The sequence below is a fragment of the Heliangelus exortis genome, chromosome 3 (genome assembly GCF_036169615.1).
Source record: "Heliangelus exortis chromosome 3, bHelExo1.hap1, whole genome shotgun sequence".
Lineage (NCBI taxonomy): Eukaryota > Metazoa > Chordata > Aves > Apodiformes > Trochilidae > Heliangelus > Heliangelus exortis.
In genome coordinates, this window is record NC_092424.1 from 82,884,256 (window position 1) to 82,908,628 (window position 24,373).

Sequence of the window (24,373 nt, forward strand, 5' to 3'; positions counted from 1 at the left end):
TGCCTTTTGCCAGTCTGTCACCAATCTGCCCATGTCTCATGTTGCAGAGCCCAGAACAGAACACAGCACCTCGTGTGTGTCCCACCAGTGCTGAGGAAAGCATCATCTCCCTCACCTGCTGGCAGCACTTCTAGTCCAGCCCAGGATGCTGCTGGCCTGCCTTGTCACCTGAGGGTATTATCCTCTTGTTGTCCACCAGGACCCCCAGGTCCTTTTCTGCTTTCCAGCCAGTCAGGTCTCAATGTGCACTGGTGCTGCTTCTCCCTAGGTGCAGGATTTTTCATTTCCCCTGGGTGAACTTCATTAGGTACCTCTCTGCCCAGTTCTCCATGCTGCCTGAGTGACTATGAGCTGCCTATCTCAGTGAGCTAGCTCAGACTGTGTCATCTCATGGTGTTGGAGTGAGGATTTTGGGGAGGGACTTCAGATGTATTGTTACTGTGTAAATTTGTGGTACATTGTGTTTTAATTAACTGAAGTCTGGAATCTGGCACAGGGGCTGGGAGATGATGATTCTTTATGTTTATACAGTCTTCAGAATTCATGTTGCAAACGTTGGAAAGTCTGTGTAACATGACACAGATAAATATTGCTCTACTCACCGAGATATAAACATGACATGTACAGACATCCAGACCTGATTTTACAAGTCAGATGCACATTTTTCAGAGGTGTCAGGAAGGAGAAATATCAGGGAAACTGAAGCCCTGTCTTTTTGACCTTCATTAATCTGCTTGGTGCATTCATGTCTCATGATTCTGTCTGAACTTCCTTTCCCATCATTATTATCCCATCTGTCTTGAGAGGTATGAATGACTTTTGCACACCTCCTGACTTCCTAAGCCTTTTGCCTTTGAACCTGGTTTTCTCTCCTAGTTTGATGAACGCTTAAAACCTCAAATGAAACAGATTGAGCCTGTTAGGTATTTATTAACTCTGGAGATGGCACTCCATGTTCCTCAGCATGAATAACCAAAACTAGAGACACCTAAAATTTTGATCAAAGTTATATGACAAGACAAGGAAGAAGCTTGTGACAGAATCCAGGAATATTGATCCTTAGGCACTTAACATAAATCAATACAGGAGCTTCTGTCTGGACACTGCTGACTTTAAGAAATAAAGTATAGAAAGAATATTAATACCAAGGAAATTATACATTTGCATTCCTTCAGAAATAAAGTCTTTTGTTAAACAGGGAGTTCAAAGTGCTTTTCAGAGTAGTCTGTCACAACAGTACTTTTTGTTTTCTTTTGTTTTTGTTTAGCCAAGGTGTTTTTAGAGGATTTATTTAAATGTGTAACAGTACCAATAGACACACTCTAACTATTGAATGCTGCTTGTCAATAAATCTTCAATAAAGTGGTACAAATAATTGTGTTGGGTAATGGAATAAAGCCAAATTGTGTACTCCCCAGGTTGGTTTTGTGTGTTCAAGACTATTCTGATTTAATAATTGATTAAAAGTGATTTGCAAAATCAGACAAAACCCATTGGAGTAGTTACATGCCTATATGTAGATATACAATGAAATCTCATACATGTTATGCTGTATGATCTTTCACTTTCTGGGAACACAGTGTGTCTTGTAGAAATATTACAAAAAGGTTTAATAATTAAGAGCTTAATTGCATGAATCCTAGAAGACCCTTTCCAAGGCCAGTTATAAAATTACCTTAGATGCAAATTAATCTACGAAAGAATACTTGTCTGTGAAACAAGGTCAAATGTTATTGCATGGGGAGCTTACATTATGAGAATATTGTAAACCAAGGATAATTTAATAACTATTGTCCCATTTTTACTTTGCACTTTTGAAGAGTACTTTGCAAAGCTCCAGTTTAAGTAAATTGAGAATCTGTCAGTCTGAATACAAAGTCACATCTATGGATAATAAGCTTTTTCTGACTTACAGTTTGAGTAGGAGGCATTTTTTAAAATTATGGATTAAACTGTTGTTTCAGGGTTAGAAAAGCTCAGTTAATTGTGAACTTCATTCTGCTAACTTGTAGCTGAATTAAAACATAAGAAACTTAACTACAGACTGTGAAGAGATGGAAAGTGTGCTAAATTGTATGTGGGATTTTATTTTTGTCCTTAGGAAACAGATGGTTTTATGTTTGTATCTATTTCTGTATGGTAGCAGTGCAGTGCTACATTCCTTATGACTTTTAGCAATGGAGATGGATTTATTTAGTGAGGTAGGATTTTTGAGGTTTTGGAATGTGTGTGACAATGAAGTCTCCATTAAAGCTGCTGCCAAATGATTTTTGTAAAATGACAAATTTGCAATAGCTGTGTTGACTGAAGTTTTTCTGTCATGTCTCAGATGCTGACTTTACTGTAAAACATTTAATGAATCGGGGCCCTTTGCCATATCTGCCTATTGGTTATTCTTTACAGTGTTTTTATGCAAAGTCAATTTGTCACTCATTTCTTCTATGGCACTGACAATCACTCTGTAGGGCAAATAAATATCCATTGTAAGCCAGATTTGTTGCCTTTTTAAAACTGATGTGGGAAGTGGCACAGCATGAGACTCAGAATTGAGAAAGTTATATCAAAGAAAATAGAAAATTCTTCAAAATTTAAAATCAATTTTTCAGAGTTCTAAATTACTGAATTCTTAACTTAATAATAATCACCAAAGAACTTTATTTTAAGAATAAATATGTATAGAAGAAAGAGAGAACAAATTCAGTAGCCCTACCCCTGCTGCTAGACCAAAAGTTACTGGATAATCTGTAGCCAATACAGAACTTAAATTATTTCTGTGAAATCTATTTTAAGGAAGTTTGTGTCCTCAGGAGGCTTGTTTTACTTCATGGACTAATGAGAATAACTGAGACTTGCTGTGGCTTGAGGGGAACAGCCTGGCACTCCCAGAAGGTGAGGCTGCTAAAAATTTTAAAGCAAAACAAAACAAAGTTTTTCCCTTGAACAACATACAGAAGTCTATAGAGAAAGAGAAATGCCTCCTGTCTTCTCACTCTGACATTGCCTACAGAATTTCCAAGGGCTGTTAACAGTTTCTATAGCTCAGGAATTTGGTCACTTGAGTCCCTGCTCCAGATGTCACTTGCTGGAAGATGCACTCCTGTGAGTAGAGTTTGCAGCCCAAGGATGGGAAGTGGCAGTATTGTTGGAAAATATCATAGAATCATAGAATCGTAGAATCATAGAATTGGCTGGGTTGGAAGGGACCTCAGAGATCATCAAGTCCAACCCTTGATCCACTCCCGCTGCAGTTACCAGACCATGGCACTGAGTGCCACATCCAGTCTCTTCTTAAATATCTCCAGGGATGGAGAATCCACCACTTCCCTGGGCAGCCCATTCCAATGCTTGATCACCCTCTCAGTAAAGAAATTCTTTCTAATGTCCAACCTAAACCTCCCCCGGCACAACTTGAGACCGTGCCCTCTTGTCTTGCTGAGAGATGCCTGGGAAAAGAGACCAACCCCCCCTGGCTACACCCTCCTTTCAGGGAGTTGTAGAGAGTGATGAGGTCTCCTCTGAGCCTCCTCTTCTCCAGGCTGAACACCCCCAGCTCCCTCAGCCTCTCCTCATAGGATCTGTGCTGGAGTCCCTTCACCAGCCTGGTTGCCCTCCTTTGGACCTGCTCCAGGACCTCAATCTCCTTCCTGAACTGAGGGGTCCAGAACTGGACACAGGACTCGAGGTGTGGCCTCACCAGTGCTGAGTACAGGGGCAGAATCCCTTCCTTGGACCTTCTGGCCACACTGTTCCTGATACAGACCAGGATGCCATTGGCCTTCTTGGCTACCTGGGCACACTGCTGGCTCATGTTCAGAATGGGTTTGTTGGCTCATGTTCATCAATGGGTTTGTGACACTTTTACTCTCCTTTATACGTCTCAGCATCTCACAAATTCAGAAAAGACATCTGTAATTTCTTTTCCTGCCAGGCTTCCTCCTAAGTAGTGATTTGACAGGATAAAGTGATTTTAAAGGTGACTCCATGCAAAGCCACTGACTCAGGCTGGGCTTAGATGTGATCTGACTTTTTCTAGTTTCACATTGGTCCTGTTAATGAAAGTTAAAGATTTCTTCACTCTGGTTTTCTAAGTCAACTTTAACATATAATGTGAGCAATTAAAATGTTTTCTGATTGCAGATAGCTGTCTGTGAAGTGAGCTGATATGTTTAGACTACTAGTCAAAAATCACAGTACAAAAAAAAAAAAAACAAACATTGGAACATCATTGTTGACCATTTATATAAAACTGTAAAGGGTTTAATACCATTGCTACTGTAATAAGTTAAGAGACTGTGATTGCCTTTGGTCACAATTGAATGAAGCCCTAAATCATGGAACATTCTGATATTAATAATGCTGTCAGAATGTTAGGTTAAGGCTAGTAGACAGAAAATTTAAATCTAGTTTCTCAAGTAGATGTCACTGAAATGACTTGTTCTGTGCCCAGCAGCACCTAAAAGTGAAAATGTCACCATTTTCTGTTCAAGAGTATGAATGTTACAGAAAGGCTAAATGACTCCTTGAAATGGACTTCAGTATTGCATTTGTGAAATGCAATAGCCTGAAATAATTCTCTGTAAGAAACAAATCTTTGCCCAGAATTATGTGTCAAAAGCAGCAATATTAAAAAAAAAGTAATCCTTGAGATTCTGATAATTAAAATGCAATTCAATATATTATAAGCAACTCTTAATTAAAATTTACATGCTTAACAATTTTAATACTAAGTCTCAGTTTGTTGCTATTTAAAATACCATTTGATCTTTCATGAGATATGAAAGAAATAATATATAGATTTTCTCCTGTCTATAATTTCATATTTTCTTAGAAGTCCCCAGTAACTGTGGATGAACATGCCTGTATACTTCTCATGTATAAGCATTGCCAAACATCTTGATGTTAACTGTTCTTAAACTATTCCATATTCAGCAGACACTTTAAAGGAACTTTGTGGAGGCAACCATACAACTGGGGAGAATTATGGAATGCTGGATTTTAAAGCCAAAATAAATCCTGTGTCTTGATCTCTGTAAGAGGCCATATAACTTTTAAAAGTTAGGAAGTCAGTTGACCAAACTCAGAAGACTTGATAGAAACTCTTGTCATCTTGATGGAAAGATTTCATGTTATAGAGAGGCTCCTGCTGTTGGGCAGATATTTATTGGGTAATTATTCTGATGGATAAAAAAAAGGTTAAATGATATACCAATTAGATTAATAGAAAATGCAGATTAGAAGAGTCTAGCATTAACAAATTTATTATTTTCCAAGAAGTTCTTGGCACATTTCAGGCTGCCCACTTCTAAAAAGACTCTCTAATACTGGATTATTTCACTTCCCAATGCCTTAGCTGTCCTCACTGTCTCTTGTTTGCATATGTCCTTTTTTTGACAGGAGATTCAAGGAGTGCCCTGACTCAGTGCTTAATTATAATCATCTGCAATGAAGAAGCACTGCTTTGAGAGGCTGTAATCTCCCTCTTCCCAGTAGCAGAGTACTGCGATTTCAAATGAAGTTCCCGATGCAGTGCTCTTCGACTCCTCAAAAATGATTGCAGAGACTTTTGTCCCAGCTTCAAATTGCAAAGGAAAATTTTCATCTCAAATGGATTTCATTCTGGGGCTTGGTTCTGAGACCTTATTCTTTGCTCGTGAGTTTAGTCTGGTTTGTCAACAAGCCTTGTTTTTTTCCCTCAAGGCAGCTTTTTTCCATCCTATTCCTGGCCTTGGTTTGCTTGCTCACATTTCATTTACTGTAATGGAAATTGCACAACTGCAAATAGATGACTTTTAAAGATCAATACTTAAACATTTTCTAAATAACTTGAATTAAAACAAACAAAAAACCCACCTCTTTCCCCTATATGTTATTTACTTACTTATTTATTTATTTAACTATACTGACCCGATACAATGTCACAACACCATGACACAGAGGAGAAGGAGCTGCTTCTTCAGCAGGGCAAGTTTACATTTTAGTGTCTTGAAGCACAAAGATTGATTTGGTATGCAATGCAACAAATGTTGGCTTTCATGAAATTATTCAGGCAGTCATTATTAGTCTTGACTTTATAATCTGTATTTTCTGCATCAAGGAAATCCATAACAGGAACAGCGTGGCCAGCAGGTCCAGGGAAGGGATTCTGCCCCTGTACTCAGCCCTGGTGAGGCCACACCTTGAGTCCTGTGTCCAGTTCTGGGCCCCTCAGTTCAGGAAGGATATCGAGGTCCTGGAGCAGGTCCAAAGGAGGGCAACCAGGCTGGTGAAGGGACTTGAGCACAGATCCTATGAGGAGAGACTGAGGGAGCTGGGGCTGTTCAGCCTGGAGAAGAGGAGGCTCAGGGGAGACCTCATCACTCTCTACAACTCCCTGAAAGGAGGGTGTAGCCAGGGGGGGGTTGGTCTCTTTTCCCAGGCAACTCTCAGCAAGACAAGAGGGCACGGTCTCAAGTTGTGCCAGGGGAGGTTTAGGTTGGATATTAGAAAGAATTTCTTTACTGAGAGGGTGATCAGACATTGGAATGGGCTGCCCAGGGAAGTGGTGGATTCTCCATCCCTGGAGATATTTAAAAAGAGCCTGGATGTGGCACTCAGTGCCATGGTCTGGTAACTGCAGTGGTAGTGGATCAAGGGTTGGACTTGATGATATCTGAGGTCCCTTCCAACCCAGCCAATTCTATGATTCTATGATTCTATGATTCTGTGATTCTATAAGGTGACTATACACAGATTGAATATTTCCTTTCCTTTCATTCCCAATCTATTAAATCAGATGAGATGTTGCTATTATACCATTGGTAGGCTACACAAGTAGACCCATTAATTTTAAATCTATGCTGGTCCTTGTATAGTCTTAATCTTTTTTAAAAGAAAAATAATTTAGCACATGACATTGCTTCTTTTAAATGTTCACAGAAATGTGTAACTTTGGTTTTGTTACAGATCTTCATAATAACTTTAGGATTATTGATAAATATGTGCAATGATCTTAAATGATAAATATGAAAAACAAAATTTAACAGGTACATTTAACAGGTACTTCTTTTAAATATACACATCTAAAGATGAAGCTGCAGATGCTGGATGGAAGAGAAAGGGTTGAGAGGTGGGCCTGTGCAAACCACACAAAATTCAACAAGGCCAAGTGCAAGGTACTGCACCTGGACGTGGGCAATTCCAAGCACAATTACAGGCTAAGCAGAGGATGGACTGAGAACATCCCTGAGGAGAAGGACTTGGGAAGTGCTTGTTGAGATGTTCAACATGAACCAGCAGTTTGTGCTTGCTGCCCAGAAAGCCAACTGTATCCTGGACTGCATTAAAAGAAGCATGGCCAGCAGGTTGAGGGATGCAATTCTTCCTCTCTGCTCTTGTGAGACCCCACCTGGAGCACTGTGTCCAGTTCTGGGGTCCCCAAAACAAGAAAGACATGGAGCTGTTGGAGTGAGTCAAGAGGAGGGCCACAAAGATGATCAGAGGGCTGGAGCACCTCTCCAATGAAGACAGGTTGAGAGAGTTGGGGTTGTTCATCCTGGAGAAGAGAAGGGTTCAGTGAGACTTTCTATCAGCCTGCCAGTACCTGAAGGGACCTACAGAAAATCTGGGGGGGGCTTTTTACAAGGGCAGGTAGTGAGAGGCAAGGTGCAATGGTTTCAGACTGGAAGAGGGTAGATTTAGATTGGACATTAGGAAGAAATTCTTTAGTGTGAGGGTGGTGAGACACTGGCACAGGTTTCCCAGGAAGTTGTGGCTGACCCTACCTGGAAGTCTCACAGTCCAGGCTGGATGGGGCTTTGAGCAGCCTGATCTAGTGGGAGGTGTCCTTGCCCATGCAGGGGGGGTTAGAACTCGAGGATCTTTAAGGTTCCTTCCACCCAAACCATTCTATGATTCTATATAAAAATATCTATGGAAGGGCTGCTGACAGCCAGAGGCTGCATGTGCTTTCATGTACTCAGTGGAATGAAAATTAGAGGCAGATAATGACACAGTGACAACCTAAAAAAAGGGTAAGTGAAACAGTGTTAGAAATATCTCCCTATCTTTTGTGCCAAGATGTTTTTTCATCTATAAGAAGTTTCTGGAAAAGGCAACAGATATTTTCTCTCTATTTTTAGCAAGCTTGCATTTGTTACTCCTCAAACTTTCCATGATGCAGATTCAAGATTTTGCTTTTGCTAATCCTGGCTCTTGGCTATATCCTGTGGGTTTCACTTCCCTCCTTCCCCAGCTTGCTTTTATTGTTCCAACTGATGTGTTTTTCACCTTCTTCTTTGTTTTTTCCATATTTCCCCCTGTGTCTGTTGGAGGACTAAATTTACTTTGTTACCACTCTCTTCTTCATGTGCTTCCTCAGAAAAGGTTTCCCTAGAAACCCTAACCCTGTTCTCCATGAAAAGTTAAGTCTATGTCCTGGTTTGGGCCAGGATAAAGGTGATTTTTTCTGTCTTGTACTTTTGCTTTTAGCTAAGTCTCTTGTAAGTAGTTGCACTTGCTGAAATTAACAGCAAGTTTCTCAGACAGTGTGTGTTTCTAGGACTGATAATACTTGATGTTTATAGTTACTGCTAGAGACTGGTGTGCAGAGCCAAGGACACTGCTCAGCTCTGAGGAAAACATAAAGAGGTCCCACCTGCATCCCTCTTTTGGGGAGGAACGGACAAGATAGATGCCAGAACTGACCAAACAGAGTATTCCATCCCATATACGTCATCCTCAGTATAAATTTGAGGGATCACGAGGGCCAAGCCAGATTTCCTGCTTCCAGCTTCCGGCTGCCTGCCCTTCCTGCCTTTCCTGCTTCCTTTCCTTCACCTCGGCACCCTGGAAGGATCCCGTCCGTTTGCCTGCCTGTGGTCCTGATCCGTGCCAGCCCTTATCTGTGTGTTCCTGCCTCCAGTTCCCAACTGCTGCCGACTCCAGGAGTCCAGCCTGAACTTTCCCAGAGCTGCCCTGCAGCCTCGGTGGTGACGTGAGAGCTATTGGGGGAAAGGGGGGAGGAATGTGGTATTCCTTTTCTTGTATATTTGTATATATTTATTAATTTTTCCCTATTTATCATTACTGTTTCATTAAAGTTGTGTAGTTTAGTTTCCAACCCATAAGTCTCTCTCCCTTATTCTCTCTCCTTTCTTATCAGGGAGGAGAGAGAGATTAATAGAGAGCGTCTGTTACTCGGTTTAATCGCCGGGCCACTGTTAAACCGTGACAGTCTAGTATGACAGACTATTCTAATTGTGATCAGACTATAGTCAAGGATGTGGTTTGGAGTGCAACTCTGAAGAGTGATAATGCCTAACACTCATCTTCCTGAGTGTTTTTTTGTATATGCATTTTGAGGCAATTTCTCCAGCAGAAAAGACATTTCAGTGTGATTCCTAAATGCAAATGGGAAGTTAGATGCCTGCCACCAAAACCTTTTCTCTCTGAACCCATGAGCTTTCTGCAAAGGACCACAGCTCCCATCCTGAGCACCTGCCCCAAGTAGAACCCTATATGAGACAAATGAAGAGATGGTAGTGTTGTTATCAAAAGGTTTCTAAGGTGTTATCCTGGTTTGGGCCAGGATAAAGGTGATTTTCTGTCTTGTACTTTTGCTTTTAGCTAGGTCTCTTGTAAATAGTTGCACTTGCTGAAATTAACAGCAAGTTTCTCAGACAGTGTCTGCTTCTAGGACTGATAACACTCGATGTTTATAGTTACTGCTAGAGACTGGTGTGCAGAGCCAAGGACACTGCTCAGCTCTGAGGAACATTTTACCCTCCAGAAGGAATAAAGAGGTCCCACCTGCATCCCTCCTTTGGGGAGGAACGGACAAGATAGATGCCAGAATTGACCAAACAGAGTATTCCATCCCATATACGTCATCCTCAGTATAAATTTGAGGGATCACAAGGGTCAAGCCAGTTTTCCTGCCCTTCCTGCCTTTCCTGCTTCCCTTTCTTCACCCTTTCCCTGTTTTGCTTTGGCATCCTGGAAGGATCCCATCCTGCCTGTGGTCCTGATCCGTGCCAGCCCATATCTGTGTGTTCCTGCCTCCAGTTCCCGACTGCTGCCGACTCCAGGAGTCCAGCCTGGACTTTCCCAGGGCTGCCCTGCAGCCTCGGTGGTGATGTGAGAGTTACTGGGGGAAAAGGGAGTAAGGAACATGGTATCAATTTTCCTGCATAGTTGTATATATTTAGTAATTTTTCCTATTTATCATTACTGTTTCATTAAAGTTGTGTAGTTTAGTTTCCAACCCATAAGTCTCTCTCCCTTATTCTCTCTCCTTTCTTTATCAGGGAGGAGAGAGGGATTAATAGCATCTGTTACTCAGTTAAACCTTGACAGGTGTTTTTACATTCCTGAGTGCAGAGCAGACTACTTGTTGAGTAGTATGCAAGGCACAGTAGTGTGGTTGCTCCCAAGTACAAATGGTTGTTACACCAGCTGTATGTCACAGGAACACCTTAATCAGGCAACCTGCTGACCAGTCCTCAAACTGGGCAACTGCTCACAGGTGGAGGAGTTAGGAACTATGACTCCTGACCTTATATTTAGTTGATGGAGGAGATTTTTTCTAGGGCTTGAGAAAGAAGAACCTTGGGAATGAATAACTAAACACACAAAGTAGATCACTTAGTAACTGTGACTGAAGGAAATGATTTCTCAAGAATTTTGCAGAGATGTCTGAGGTAGTTTTAGAATAGTCACTGCAATTGCAAGAGCAACTGGGTAAGTGGAAATATAAGGGATACAGCAGGAGAAATACCAAATCAGTGTTCAAAGATAAGCCAAGACAAAAGGTTCACAGGAAAAATTGCCTGTAAAAATGCTTTTGAAGATCTCTGGAGGCTCCCTAATCAAAGATGGCCAAGTGCCAGAGAGAGAAAATGGAACAGGTAACATCTGCAGAGATAGTAGGACAATGCATAGCAAATGCCAGAAAAATGGATGAGAGAAGAGGTGTCAAAGCAGATGGTATCAAGTTGGCAGTTCTAGCAAGGTAGAGAGGTCTGTTAGCTGGGAGCTGTGTCTTAAGAAAACATTTGTGAGCATTTGCTTGAGCTATGAATATGGAGATTGGCAATACTGCTACTAAATGTAAAATTAGTTCAGAAATAGTGATGACTGATTTGTAGAGAAACTTTTAAGCAGTTGTGAAGTAGCTGTGAAGTGGAGCAGACTGCAATTGTAGTTAATAGCCCTGAGGGATTAACATTTTAAAACACAAATGAAAAATAACAAATAATCAGGATCTTACAAGATACGCAGAAAAAAAGATATAGGTGTGTTTTTTCTTTTTCCCTTTCTTTTTCTTTTGCCTTTTCCTTTACTTTTGCCTTTTCCTTTACTTTTGCCTTTTCCTTTACTTTTGCCTTTTCCTTTACTTTTGCCTTTTCCTTTGTTTTTCCTTTTCCTTTTCTTTTTCTCTTTTTCAAACAATACAATATATTTTTTTGAGTTCAGTAGAGATACTTCTTTATTTGTCTTTGTACTGTGAAATATTTTTTTAATCTAAAATTTCCATGGGTACTTCATGCATAATTATGGATGTGCCTGACAAACACATCATCTTTGGCTTGGAGTATTTGTTTGCTCACCATTGAAGTTAAGCTGACAAGTTATTTTCTTGCAGGTTATTTCTCTGTGCTATGATGTCTCTGGACCTAGCTTGATGCTGATGCCCCCTTTGAATAGCCTCCATGCCCCCTTTAATAAAAATATATCATATGTATTGTGTCAGGCTAAGAGAATTGGGGTTGTTCAGCCATAAGAGAAGGCTTCAGGGAGGCTTTAGAGAGGCTTTTCAATACTTAAAGGGTGCTCATAAGAAAGATGAGGACAGACTTCTTATCAGGGACTGTAGTGATAGGACAAGGAATAATAGATTTAAACTAAAAAAGAGTAGATTAGAGTCGTAGATTAGAAGATTATATCTTCCTAGATATAAGGAAGAAATTTTTTATGATGAGGTTGGTGAGACAGTGGAACAGGTTGCACAGAAATGTGGGAGATGCCCCAACCTTGGAACCATTCCAGTCAGGTTGGGTGGCTTTCTGAGCAACCTCCTCTGTCTATTTGAAGCTGTCCCTGCTCATTGCAGGGAGATTGGACTGTGTCACCTTTAGAGATCCCCACAAATCAAACCATTCTATGATTCTATGATAGTACATTTTGTTTAAAAAAGTAGGTTTTTTTTCTGTTTTAATGTGACCCTGTGATTGTATCTGCTAACTGCAGTTTTCTACAGTTTTCTACAGTTTTCAAAGAAATAGGTTGAGAAATACGTTGGCTGTGTTAACCCATGCCACTTTTCTCTATACATCTCTTATTTTTTTCTAGTAATAAGATCTTTAATTAACTAGGTTTAGATATGGGAAAAAAAAAGCCCAAACAAAAAACCAAACACAGCAATATTTTTTATAACCTTGAGTATGCCTCTAATATGCCTTTTTTACAGTGGGGACCCTGGTTTGCACCTGAAATAGCAAATTAGGTCTCTTATGTTTAAAAATACAGACCACAGGGAGATACACAAATAGTAGGAAAATAGATAATTGAAAGATTAAGCATATGGTTCTGTTTACACCAATCTGGTGTGTTTTGGGAATTTTCAAGGTTAGGATCTGCTCTCTTTCTCCTTGTAAGTAAGCAGAAATCAGTGACTTATAACTTTATAATTCCCCATGCTAGAGTATGCCCCAGAGCAGAGGGCCAAATGATGTCTAGGAGTGGAGCACACCACATCAGTTTGTCCTTTTTGGGGTAACATTTCCCTCAGGAAAGCAAGCACAGAAGAGGATAATTTTGCTTTTAGATGGTAAGGTCCTACTGCATTAGTTTTTTTTTTTTTTTTTTATGTGTTAATTTATGTGGCTTTTTTAATGTGTTATTAAGTGAGATAAAGGCATTGCTACAGCATTAAGGAAAGCCAAACAATGCAGTACTTTGCAGCTCTCATTTGGTGGCATTGTCATTGATTGTGATGACTGAAGTTATGTTAAAAAGGAGTTACTGTAGCACATACTGAAAAATCAATACAAATGTTAGCTGTCTTGCAGCATTGTGCTTTGGGGTTATGATGGCTGAGAATAGTTGAAGTCAAAGCATCTGATGAAAGCAGAGCTTATGTGGCACAGAATGTGATTGCAGAATTTTCTGTGAATTGGAAGGTTTGTTTACATTGGCTGTTTTGAGAAGCTGAGCTCTGTTTTAATTTTCATCAGCGCTACAGCAAGAAATACAAACCCACAACTGAGCAGGAGAAGGGAAAGGGAGAGAAATTAATCTACTTGTTCTGATTTATCAGCCACAAGGTACTTTCTTTACTAAATTGTAATCATCAATGTCTACAGCTGAACAAAAGGAGTGTTTTTTTACAGGTAGTAGGGGGAAATACAGAATTTTCAGGGTTGGAAGGGACCTGTAAGATCATACAGTCCCAGCCCTCCTTCCATGGCCAGGGACACCTCTCACTAGGATCAGGTTGCTCAGAGCCCCATCTGGCCTGGCCTTAAAAGCTTCCAGAGATGGGGCTTCCACCACCTCTCTGGGCAACCTGTGCCAGTGTCTCACCACCCTCATGGTGGAGAACTTTTTCCTAACTTCCAATCTCAATCTTCCCTCCTCTAGTTTGAATCCCTTCCCCATATCTTGGCTGGTGGGCATTTTTGTAGAGTTGGTGGGACCAGAAGAAGAGAAAACTCACTTTAATAAATAAAATTTAGACTGAATTTCTATGCTTTGCTGGTAAGGCACCCAGCAGTGTTCCTTTACCCATAAATGGGAAATCTGATGTGGAATTCAAGAAAGAAGCCACCTATAGAAGTCCAAAATATCATTTTAGTTGCTTTTGAAAAGAGAAAACCACTTTTTTAAAAATAAAGCTCATTAAACACCACTATTTTTTCTTGTGCCTCACTCATTTTGGTGTTCATCATTTAATGCTGTCTAAAAGAGAAATATTTTTTGTAGATTATTTTTGTGTGAATAATGTATACTGTGAATCTGTTTTCAGCACTTACAAGCATCTTTTTATTGCAGAAGGAAACTACAGGCCTATCTTAATTTACTTTTTAGTCCCTGTTCAGTGCTGTCATGGGAAATGTGAAGTCAATCAGTGCAAATGAGAATCAAGCCATGTGTTTGAAAAGCAATGAGCAGCTGAAGAAATAGTTTTGAAGGGGTGAGCTTGTTATTAGCCTTTCTAACACTATCCTAGGAGGTGCTGAGGGCTCTCAGTTCTCATCAACTTCAAAGAGAATTCAGTGTTCAAAATTTTCTTGCAAAACTGGGGGTGCAGGAATGAGGGCCAGATGATAATGGGCTGGGAGGAAGACAAACACTTATGAAAGGAAATGCTATATGTGAGAAAGCATTTATTTGCCAAATTTTTTTATATGTCAGGGGTTCTGCAGTGACAAAAAATGGCATAAGATGGCAGCAAGAGATTGCAAAATATAGTGGTTTGGAGCTACACATTCCAGTGAATCAACTCATTGGCTTGCAGTAAACATGATTGTATAACAAATGACAAAATGGGGGGTGCTGAACTCCATTTAGGCCCTGGTTTCTGACTTTTTTGCATTTTTCTTTTCCCAGAGGAAAATCTCCAGTTTATTTGGCATTTGTACTTTCATATCTGAGAGTGAGAAAATGGAACAGTATTCTGCACTGCATTGCCATCTTTTTGAAACCTCTTAGAGTTCACTGCTCATACTTTTTTATCTGTGCTGTATGAAATTACTCCAGACTTAGAGTCATATTAAATGTGGCATCATGTGGTGATACAAGCAAATAGGGTTGAAACAACCCCATCAGTAACATGTGCAGCTTTACAGCCTTCCTAGTGAAGCACAGGCAACTTGAACAAGAAGCTGTTAAGATCATTCACTGCTAAACTCCAGTGTGGAGGACAGGTTATTGGCCAGAGAGATGATTTTTGAATATTAATATAATTAATATGTGTGGTAACTATATAAAAAGAAGCTGGAGAAAAAGAGTGTTATATTTCTGGAGATTGATTCCAGTAGGATTTCTCCAACTTAAGCATTGTTAAAAAAGAGAACGTATGAGTTACTTGCAAAAGGTAGGTGTGTAACTTCTCATTGTCAATGATTTCATTAGATCTGTGCTGAAATTTTCAGTAGCAACTTTACATTAGTATTTAAAGCTACATTCTGGAGCCTCAGCCTACTTTACACCCCTCTCAAACAAATAGATTACTTTCTGAATCCTTTGCAGTGCAAATGTTGATAGCGTTTTTAGCAAGTGCTTTTCATCTGAAAGGGCTCTATAAATGCATTTATTTGATCAAACAAAGTAAAATTGACATAAAACAACAGTGAGCAATAAGGATTCTCTAAAGTGCCTAGCAATGTATTGCCGGGGCTCTGTTTTATCAGGGAAAAGTAGATATGGAAGAAATTTTTCTGTTTGCCTAAGTTCATGATGACTTTCACTCAAAGAAGAGGTTCTTTTCAGCATATGTAATAATGTAATCACTGGGGAGCTGTGTGCTGATGTGTGATTTTTATCTGATAACTAAGCCAGAGGCCAAAACACAAAATTGGCATTTAGAAAGATGATGTGGGTTTGTCCTGCTCCCTGAAGACCTTGGTCTGTAAGCCAGGAGGTGAGTTACAACGTGATATGAATATTTTCATTTTTGAAGTGTAAGATCTTGTTCCACTGTAGTTCATATGTACCTGATTCCTTCCAATCTACTTTTTAACATTTCAGGAAATGAAAAACAAAAGTCAACTGATAGTACTTCAGCATTTTTAAAACAATGATGCTTCTGGGAACGTCAGGTGGACATTTTATGGTATGTCTTCTCAATACAGTGTTTGATCATGTGGCATATACAGGTTCTCTGCATTGTAGACCATGATGCAGCATCTCTGTATAAGTAAGGACAGTCATATGTTTGGCTGTGATGAGCATCATCCCAAAGTCCTCAGGGGAGACTGAAAACAATGATAGAATCATAGAATGGTTTGGGTTGGAAGAGACCTTAAAGATCATCTGTATCCAACCTCCCTGCATGGGCAGGGACACCTCCCACTAGACCAGAGTCCTCAAAGCCTCATCCAACCTGGCCTGGAACACTCTGGGAACAAAGCATCTACAGCCTCCCTGGGCTTCCACTGTTCCAGTGTTTCACCACCCTCATACTAAAGAGTTTCATCCTAATACTAATCTACATCTACCCTCTTCCATCTCAAAGCCATTATCCCTTGTTCTATCACTACACACCCTTGTAAAAAGCCCCCCCCCATCAAATTCCATCAAATCATACAAGGGGTGGCTGAGGGAACTGTGCATGTTTAGTCTGGAGAAAAGGAAGCTGTGGGGAGACCTCATTTCCTCTAATAAAATCCCAATTAGCTCCTGATTTTAGGCTGAAAGTCCGTTTTTCATGAGCCTGCTGCAGAAGGACTCTTGCAATGCAGATTTCTGAGGCAGTCATATCTCTTGTTTGCCTTTTTACTGTCCAAAAGTGAATGACATCTAAACGGAGAAATTTTGATGTGGTTTATCAAGCTACATATGACAGCACAAGACATGAGGTCAAAAAACTGCTAACCTTCTGGACTGAACTGATCTGATCAACACATTGGCCCTGCCTTAAAGATTCAGGGGTGAGATTTTTTGGCAGAGACTGCAGGAAACTGAGTTGCTGCTCTGTAATAATCTTGAAGACCACTTTTGCCCTTTCACTGCTTTTCCTTTGAGGTCTGATCCAAAGATCATTCAAGCAAAGAGTATTTTCCAGTGGGTTTTGGCTTGGGTCAGGGAGTGAGATCAGGTCAGGCATCATGAAACTTAGCAGCAGTGGCAAGAAAGGGAATCAAGATGTGAAGACCACAAAGGTGAAAAAAATCCAAAAGTTAAGTTTCAGAGTGGAGTGAAAAGTGGGGCTAGGGCAGGATTCATCTTACCAAAGTCAGGCATCTAAAAGTTACCACATTCCCTCCATAACCATAGGATAAGAAAGAAATAAGAGAGTGATTCATTGAACCTGTTTTAGATATGTACTTTAAGCTGAGATGAATTGCCTTCTAGAGGTGCCTCTTTCTTTCCTTTGACTATAAAGGAGCCCAGGGGACTAACTGACATTTAGGCAGCTGACTTTGAGGTGTTAAAGTTAGAAAAATCCCTGTCAAGGGAATCTGTAGAAGTAGCAATTGCTACTGCTTTCTCTTGCTCTCTCCAGTTTCCTCCTAGCCACTGACACAATATTGCACGTAGTTCTGCTGGCTTCAAAAAGCACCCTTCTGATACTCTTGTAGGTCTACCCTGTGCTTTGTACTAGAAAAACCTAAGATAGGAAACAGATATCTAACAATTTTACCTCACTAAGTTCCCCTTTCTCTAAAAAAAATCGGGATTTTCTGATATAAGAATCATAATTCCAGCTGAATAAATTACTCAGATTGTATGCAGTGACAACACAGCTTAAAGTTCAAAAGTGCCTCTGTTTTCCCCCTCTACAGTTCAAATATCGTCAATTGTTCCTTCCATCCCTTCTAACTATAAGTTATCTTGAATTAAATATGATTTTCCTGTATCCCAGCTGCTGCTCTCATGACTGCATTAAAAAGGTATCCAGGTAACACATTCTTGTTGATATCAAAGACTGAAAAAGTTGACTTGGATTTAGTGCATAACTTTAGAAATCTGGCCTAACATTTATTTATTCAAGAGAATAGATACAGAAATAAATTCACTGATTTCTTCATATTATTGTAAAGAAAAGAATATTGTGTCCTTCATTCAGAAGGAAAATACTTTGGAACAAAAGGTACCCTCTGTTTCCTGCCATGGAGAAGATAAACTGGCACCTAATTTGTTCAGACAGATTGCTTACTGACTTGGTCTGTCTTCATTTTTCTCACATTTTCAAACGAGTTTTTTTTTCACAAGTAGCTGGATTCTTAAAGGTATTTGGCTTCTAAAAATGTGAGGTCACATACTGAGGTTTTTCCATAATACTGCATGTCCAAAACCCAAAATATTCCTGCTGAACCTTCTATCTCATTGATAGTCAATGACATTTAAACTTCTAAAGTTTAAAAGTTTAAAGTTTATGTCTGAAGACATATTTGGGTTACTATGATAGTTAAAACTTAGATACTTTTGAAAATTTAGACCTGGCTATTGAATTTATTATTTTGTACTCAGTTTGAAATAGAGTTATTTGACTAGAATATAAATGTCATTGTGTTTAATGGCTGTATCTCTCATCCAGGTGCTGTGTTCATTGCAAACCTAAATTCTTAAAAAATTAGCAGTTCAAGTGGAGGTATAAGATATAAAATAGAACTGCTCATGAAATACTGTGAACATTGAGGTGGGACATAATGTAGGTCGAAGTTGCCACGTGTTTAAATATATAGAGAGCCTGATTCTTCTCCAGAATCAGATAAAGTAACTTTTGTTGTAGCAAGTGGAGTTGAGTCCAATCTATACCATTTGTTAAGAAAAGGTCAGCTCTGTGACAAGTAGAAATATTATTTTGATCTTAGATACATATTTAACATTTGCCCCTATACTTCTGGTTATTTAAAAAAATACTGTACCATTTGGTACTATTTCATGCAGACATGCTTCTTGCTGAAGTTAATATGAGCTGTCATCTAAATGTGAAAGCAAAATATATAAAATAATAAAAGGGTCCAGTGTGTATAGTAAAATATTTCAAATTACTATTATTAATTAATTAAAACATTTATTAGGAAAACATTTGCCAAATATAAAAATAAGTTATTCAGTGCAATTCTCTATTGGGTTAGCCTGAAATTTAAGCTCTTGTGGAAAGGATTATGTATTAAAATTTATGAAGGTAAATTTTTTCTTTATCTGTTTTGTTGTCTTAAGAAAATGCCTAGATTTCTGGTCTTGAGAAATATTTTGACTGGTACTCATCAAAACAGTCTTTCATCATCCTTCTGAGTCCTTGCACTAACTCCTCCAAAGCTTTAGGATTAGCTGGACTAATAAACTCCCTTCTGAATAAACTCAACATTGTTCTTTTTTGCTCATAAAGGTATCTGTGCACAACAATGAATCAGCCAGAAGCAAGAATGTCAGAGAAAAATTTAAAATCCTGTTTCATGTATTTTCAAGAAGAAATAATCTTTTCTCTCTCAACTTGGTTTTGATGCTAGTGCTTGAGAAAGCTCTAACACTTCTCAGTGTGCAGGCTCTTCCCCATAATCCCTGTGTTTTTCAGACTGAGAAACACAAAGGGAAGAAGAACATATTTCAAAAATTTCACTCTGTAAATTACATACACATCTTTCTCCTTAGGCTGAAATAGGAAGCTAGAAATGCTTTTATGTAAAACACTTATATCCATGCCTGGCTTGATTTGCCATACTTTACCTTTGGTATAGCTACAGCCTTTAGTTCATGTTGTGCTCAGAGAAAGGGTTTAAAGAGTTTGTGGGAGAATGGCTGTGGTTGCTTGTCTTTGTGTCTTCATGGATTTGGAGCTCAGTTACAAGCATATGCTTCAAACATCAGCCTGGCATACATCCCCTGAGCAAAGGAAAATACAGTTGAATAGGTTATTAATAATATACAAAGTAGAACTGATCCCAGATGGTTTTGTAAACTCCAGTAACTCAGCAAACATGTTAAATAAAGTGTTCTGTCCATTAGTCTCAGTAGATGAACTAACTTAAATGCATTATGTAATTTTGATCCCTTTAGAATTTTAGGCCCTCTCTTATGCTGAGCCATGATTTTAATGCAGGTGCAATGTTCCGGTGAGTTGGATACAAGACCAGCTCTGCTGACTCAGTTTTGGGTCTCAGACTGATACAAAGAAGCCTGGTCCATAAGGGTTACTAACTAGGAGTAAAAGCTGCAGAACAAGGCATCTGAATATTAAAGTTTTGAACCTCCCCAAAACTCACCGTTGCTCCTTAGTGTTAAAAAAGCTGGGAGCAAGTTTGCTGGATACACTTTACATAAGCAAAAATAGTCACTCAGATATACTGAATGAGGTTTCACATCCCTTTTTCTTTGGTGATGTATGTTTTACCTTTTATAGACCACTGTGGTGAGGAATGCTGCTCTGTGGGATTTCTGCATGCCAATGTAGGTGCCCCATTTCAGCTTCTCTACACTGTTCATTTGCAGATTGTCAGATTCAGATGTTTGAATAAAGATTCATGTGTTTGGTCTATTTTACTGATCACTCTTGAGCTATGTTCTGAATTAATAAAAATGATATTGTGTGGAGTTTACAGGAGTGAGAGAATGTTCAAGTAAGGAGAACTTTACCTGGATGTTGTCATTTACAGCAAGTGGTCCTGAATGGTTCTGCCCTTGTTGGTCAAGGAGATACCTCCAGGAAGATTTCCTCCTGGGTGTACAGTTTTTTTTTTTCAGACCTCTTGTTCTCTGCTGCCAAGTAGAGTTTGTGGTGGGCTGACAGCTGGTCCTGGGGTGATGTTGTTTCCCTTATGACTGCCTGCAGTTCCCATAAATCTTAGGGTCAGTGTGCTTGGCATGAAGCAATGTTGTGCAGACAGTCTGGGTGAAGCTCCTCAAGCAGGGTAGCTGAGATGGTGCAGGTTACCTGTTCTTGCTAAGGAGCACAGTATCCAGGCTATGGTGATGATATGACCTTGCTGTTTACAGCAGACAGGCTATGCTGGTAATTTGGGTACCACTGGACTCAATTGTGCTGTACACACAGCGACAGGATGAAGGAAAAACTTGTGTCTGGTGCAACTGGATCCTGAAAAGCATAAACCATGTTAAATGATATTTTGTGCATTAATCTCCTCCAGCCCTAATCTCATTTAGGTTGTACTGCAATCAGCTGCCTAACACCTGTTTTTTTGGAGAGGGTTTATTACCACTTTCTTGCAGATCTCTCTCATGAACGATTGCCTGTAGGTTGTCTGCAAGAGTGATCAAAATTATTTTTTCCCCCTCTGCCAATAGGATCTCCAGTCAACAAGCCTTTCAAATTTCTTTCCTAATAGAGATGCAAAGTTAAAAACCAAAGCAATTCACTCACATGGTAAGAACCTATTGCAGGACAGTGAGCAGAACCAGCTCGTTTTGATTGCTCATGCTTTAACTTTAGCATGACTAAAAGAAATCCCTATTTAAAAATCCAAAGATCAGTAGGTTGCCCACATGATAATGCATCTAAATAAATGTTATATCTAACTAACACAGTCAATTCAGTGAAAATATTGTTGCTATGGCTTCTTTCATGGATTTTGTACTTAGTGCCTGTAAAAGGGATCATGAGTACCTATCTGTGATCTCCACACAAGGTGTCTCCAGACTCCTAGGTAAGTGTATTCAGCTGTTTGGGAATGGGTCAGGCACTCTAATTCTGTACCATTTTTTACACTGGATCCAGTGTTAAGCACCTATTCCACAAATATAATTTATAATCTCATATTAAACACTTAATTTTCTTCTGAAATTAATAGGGATTTTCTAGGAGTGCATCTAGGATTAGAATTAGCAATTGACAGCCCACAAGGATATGCTGAAACTCTGTGGAAGCAGAACTGTCACTGCCCATCCTCTTGATATTTAGGTGAGAGTGGGATTTGCAACCTAGAACTTTTTCATGGACTCAGGAGCCAGTCATGTTCTTATTGGGAGTAATAGAGTTGCTTCTTTTTTAATAATTTAGCTCTCAGCTTGGCAAAATGGAAATTAACTTTTTTTCTGGGCCAGTAACCATCCTAAGCAAATGCTGTCTGTGGTTGCCCCATTGCAGCTGGATCAGCAGGAAGCCAGGAGCTGAAGCTCCCAGGGACACAGGGAGAAAGGAACCTGACACTTGTTTCATGGCAAGAGCCATGGTCTGGTAGAAGGGTGTCACTCTTATCACTATTAATACATTTTATTTAATTGCTTTCTGGTTATAAGTGCATGAATAGTGTTGGAGTAGAGATTAGCATCTAGAACTCTTAGATGCTTGACTCTCAGAGGAGTGTTACTTTACCCAGGTTTCTTGGGATTTATGTCATTCATTCCTGACATAAACCCAACAAATTAACTGGGGGTGAGATCCATCTGTTCTAGCATTATTTGCTCTAAAGTTACTTGTTTAGTCTAAGAAAGTTGTCCAGGCTCTTAATAAGTGGACACAGAGAGGTATCCAGAAAATGGCTCAGACCCTCCTGAAACAGGACATACTGATGTATCGCTGAGCAGAAAAACTAACTTTACAAAAAAATACTTAGGATATGGAGGGAATGGAGAAGATTTGGCTACCCAAAGTGTTGAGCTTGTGGACACCTAAAGTGGAGACAAATTGCACTCTAGCTCTGCTGTAAATCGGTTTGGATTCACTGTGAATCGCACTGGGAGCTCCTTAATATGATTGATTTGGAAATGCAGATGGAATCTCAAAAAAGGGGTCCAGTTGTGTGAACTGAATGTCTATCAAGTCTTCCTCTTGTAATTGTACATGTGTGAAAATTAAAAGACTGCATATATAAATTCCATATGTAATTTGGAGCTACACACCAAAATAGCCTGAACAATGTGATAAGCAGTAACTATTTTTGTGTGTACAAGGAAGCTACAAGTGAAGCACAGGTGGCTTACAGAGAAAATCTTCTAAAATGTTCACCCTTCATGTACATTCAGTATATGTATTTGAGGTAAAGAAAACAATTATGGATATATTTTGTTTATATTTCTCTTCTGCAGAAAGGTAACAGAATTTTAGGTAATGGGATATGTTGTGCCCACAGGGGAAAATCTTCTTGTTGATATGTCCTGTATGGGCAAGGACAGAGTGAGTGATCTGGCAGGCATATTGTGTATGTGCTTTTCTCAGTGGAAAATTGCAAGTTTAATTGGGTTTTTCTCCTGCTGTTTTTTAACAACGCTGAACCTGTCACTATGCAGGGAACTTTATATATGAAAAACGTCAAAAAAAGATTAAGATAAGTGGCATCCCAGTGAGTTCTTTAATGCTCAGGGCACAGATGGTAAATCTCAAAAGACTATGGCAACAGTAGAAATAATACATTAAAAAATAAAACAAGGCAAAAATCACCACACAATATAGTTTAGCTATATGCAAATCAGGGATCATTAAATGTCTGCATCCTATTATTTTTTAAGAAAGAAAACACAGTGCTCACAAATAACATTAAACTGCCTGGCCCCAGTGGTGACAGAAATTCTTCCAGCGTCCGGGTGGCATGGGCAGCAGTTCTGCAGGTTTCTGTATGTCCTGCTCACTGTTTGTCAATGCCAAACTGGGGGACTCCCCAGGACACACAGTACAGTGATATGAGCTGAGGTCCATCAATGGATTTGGGTACTGGAGAGCTGACTGTCTCTGTTTCTTTCCAGGAATGCACAGCAGAAGACCTTACAGCACCGTCCTCTGTGTCTCAAGATGCAGATGCCTTGCAAGGGGTTCACTGTTCATGCTCTGAGGGAAATGTTGTCTCAAATCACTGTGAGGAACAACTGGGAGTAAGCTTCCACCTCACATCCTTGTCCTTGCTTGGACTCACAGTCATCCAACCTGTGTCTCCTGGAAGGAACTCCCCTCCAGACATGCTGAAATAAGTTGTTTGCCCCCAAAAGATTTTTTAGAAGTGAAACAGCAGTTTCTTCTTCTGGTACAGACAAATCTTCTGCTGGTACAGACAAATCCAGAGAAAGTTACTGTGTCTTTATATATTATTTTTATAGTGCAGTTTGGAGTCGGCACTGCATGGGATGCAATTCCATTCCCTTCTGTACCCAAAAGGATTCAAACCACCTCCCACCACCTAGGTTAGCATTCCAGCAAGGCATAGGTGCTCTAGGTACATGTGAAAAAGAAGAGAAAGAAGACATTGTCTGGGGTTATCACAGTGGCATTTTGGAAGCTGGGGGACCACAGGGGTGGCTCCTGTGAGAAGCTGCTGGAAGCTCTTCCAGTTCCAGTTCTGGCCCTGTCCAAGGCCAAGCAGATATGGGAAGCTGGATGCACCTCTGTGAGTTACATATTCAAGAAAGGGAAAATAAAACTGCAAAAATATTTTTAAAAAAGAGACCTGCAGAGCAGAAGAGAGGAGGAGGTGAGAACAATGCTAGAGCAAAACACCAAAGTCAGTGAGAAAGGAGCAGATTTCCCCACACCCCATGGTGAGATGGCACCCACAATCAATGGTGAAGCATGGTGCAGCAATCCCCAAAGGACCATGGTGGGGCAGACACGGAGCTGCAGCCTGTGCAGGCTGAGGGAGAGGGTGAGATGTGTATCTGCAGCCATGGAGGAGCCTGTGTCAGAGGAGGTGACTGTTCCCGCAGCAGCCGTGACTCTGTGTGCAGCCCAGGCTGGAGCAGTCTGTGCCTGAGGGACTGCACCTCCTGGGAGGGACTCATGTCC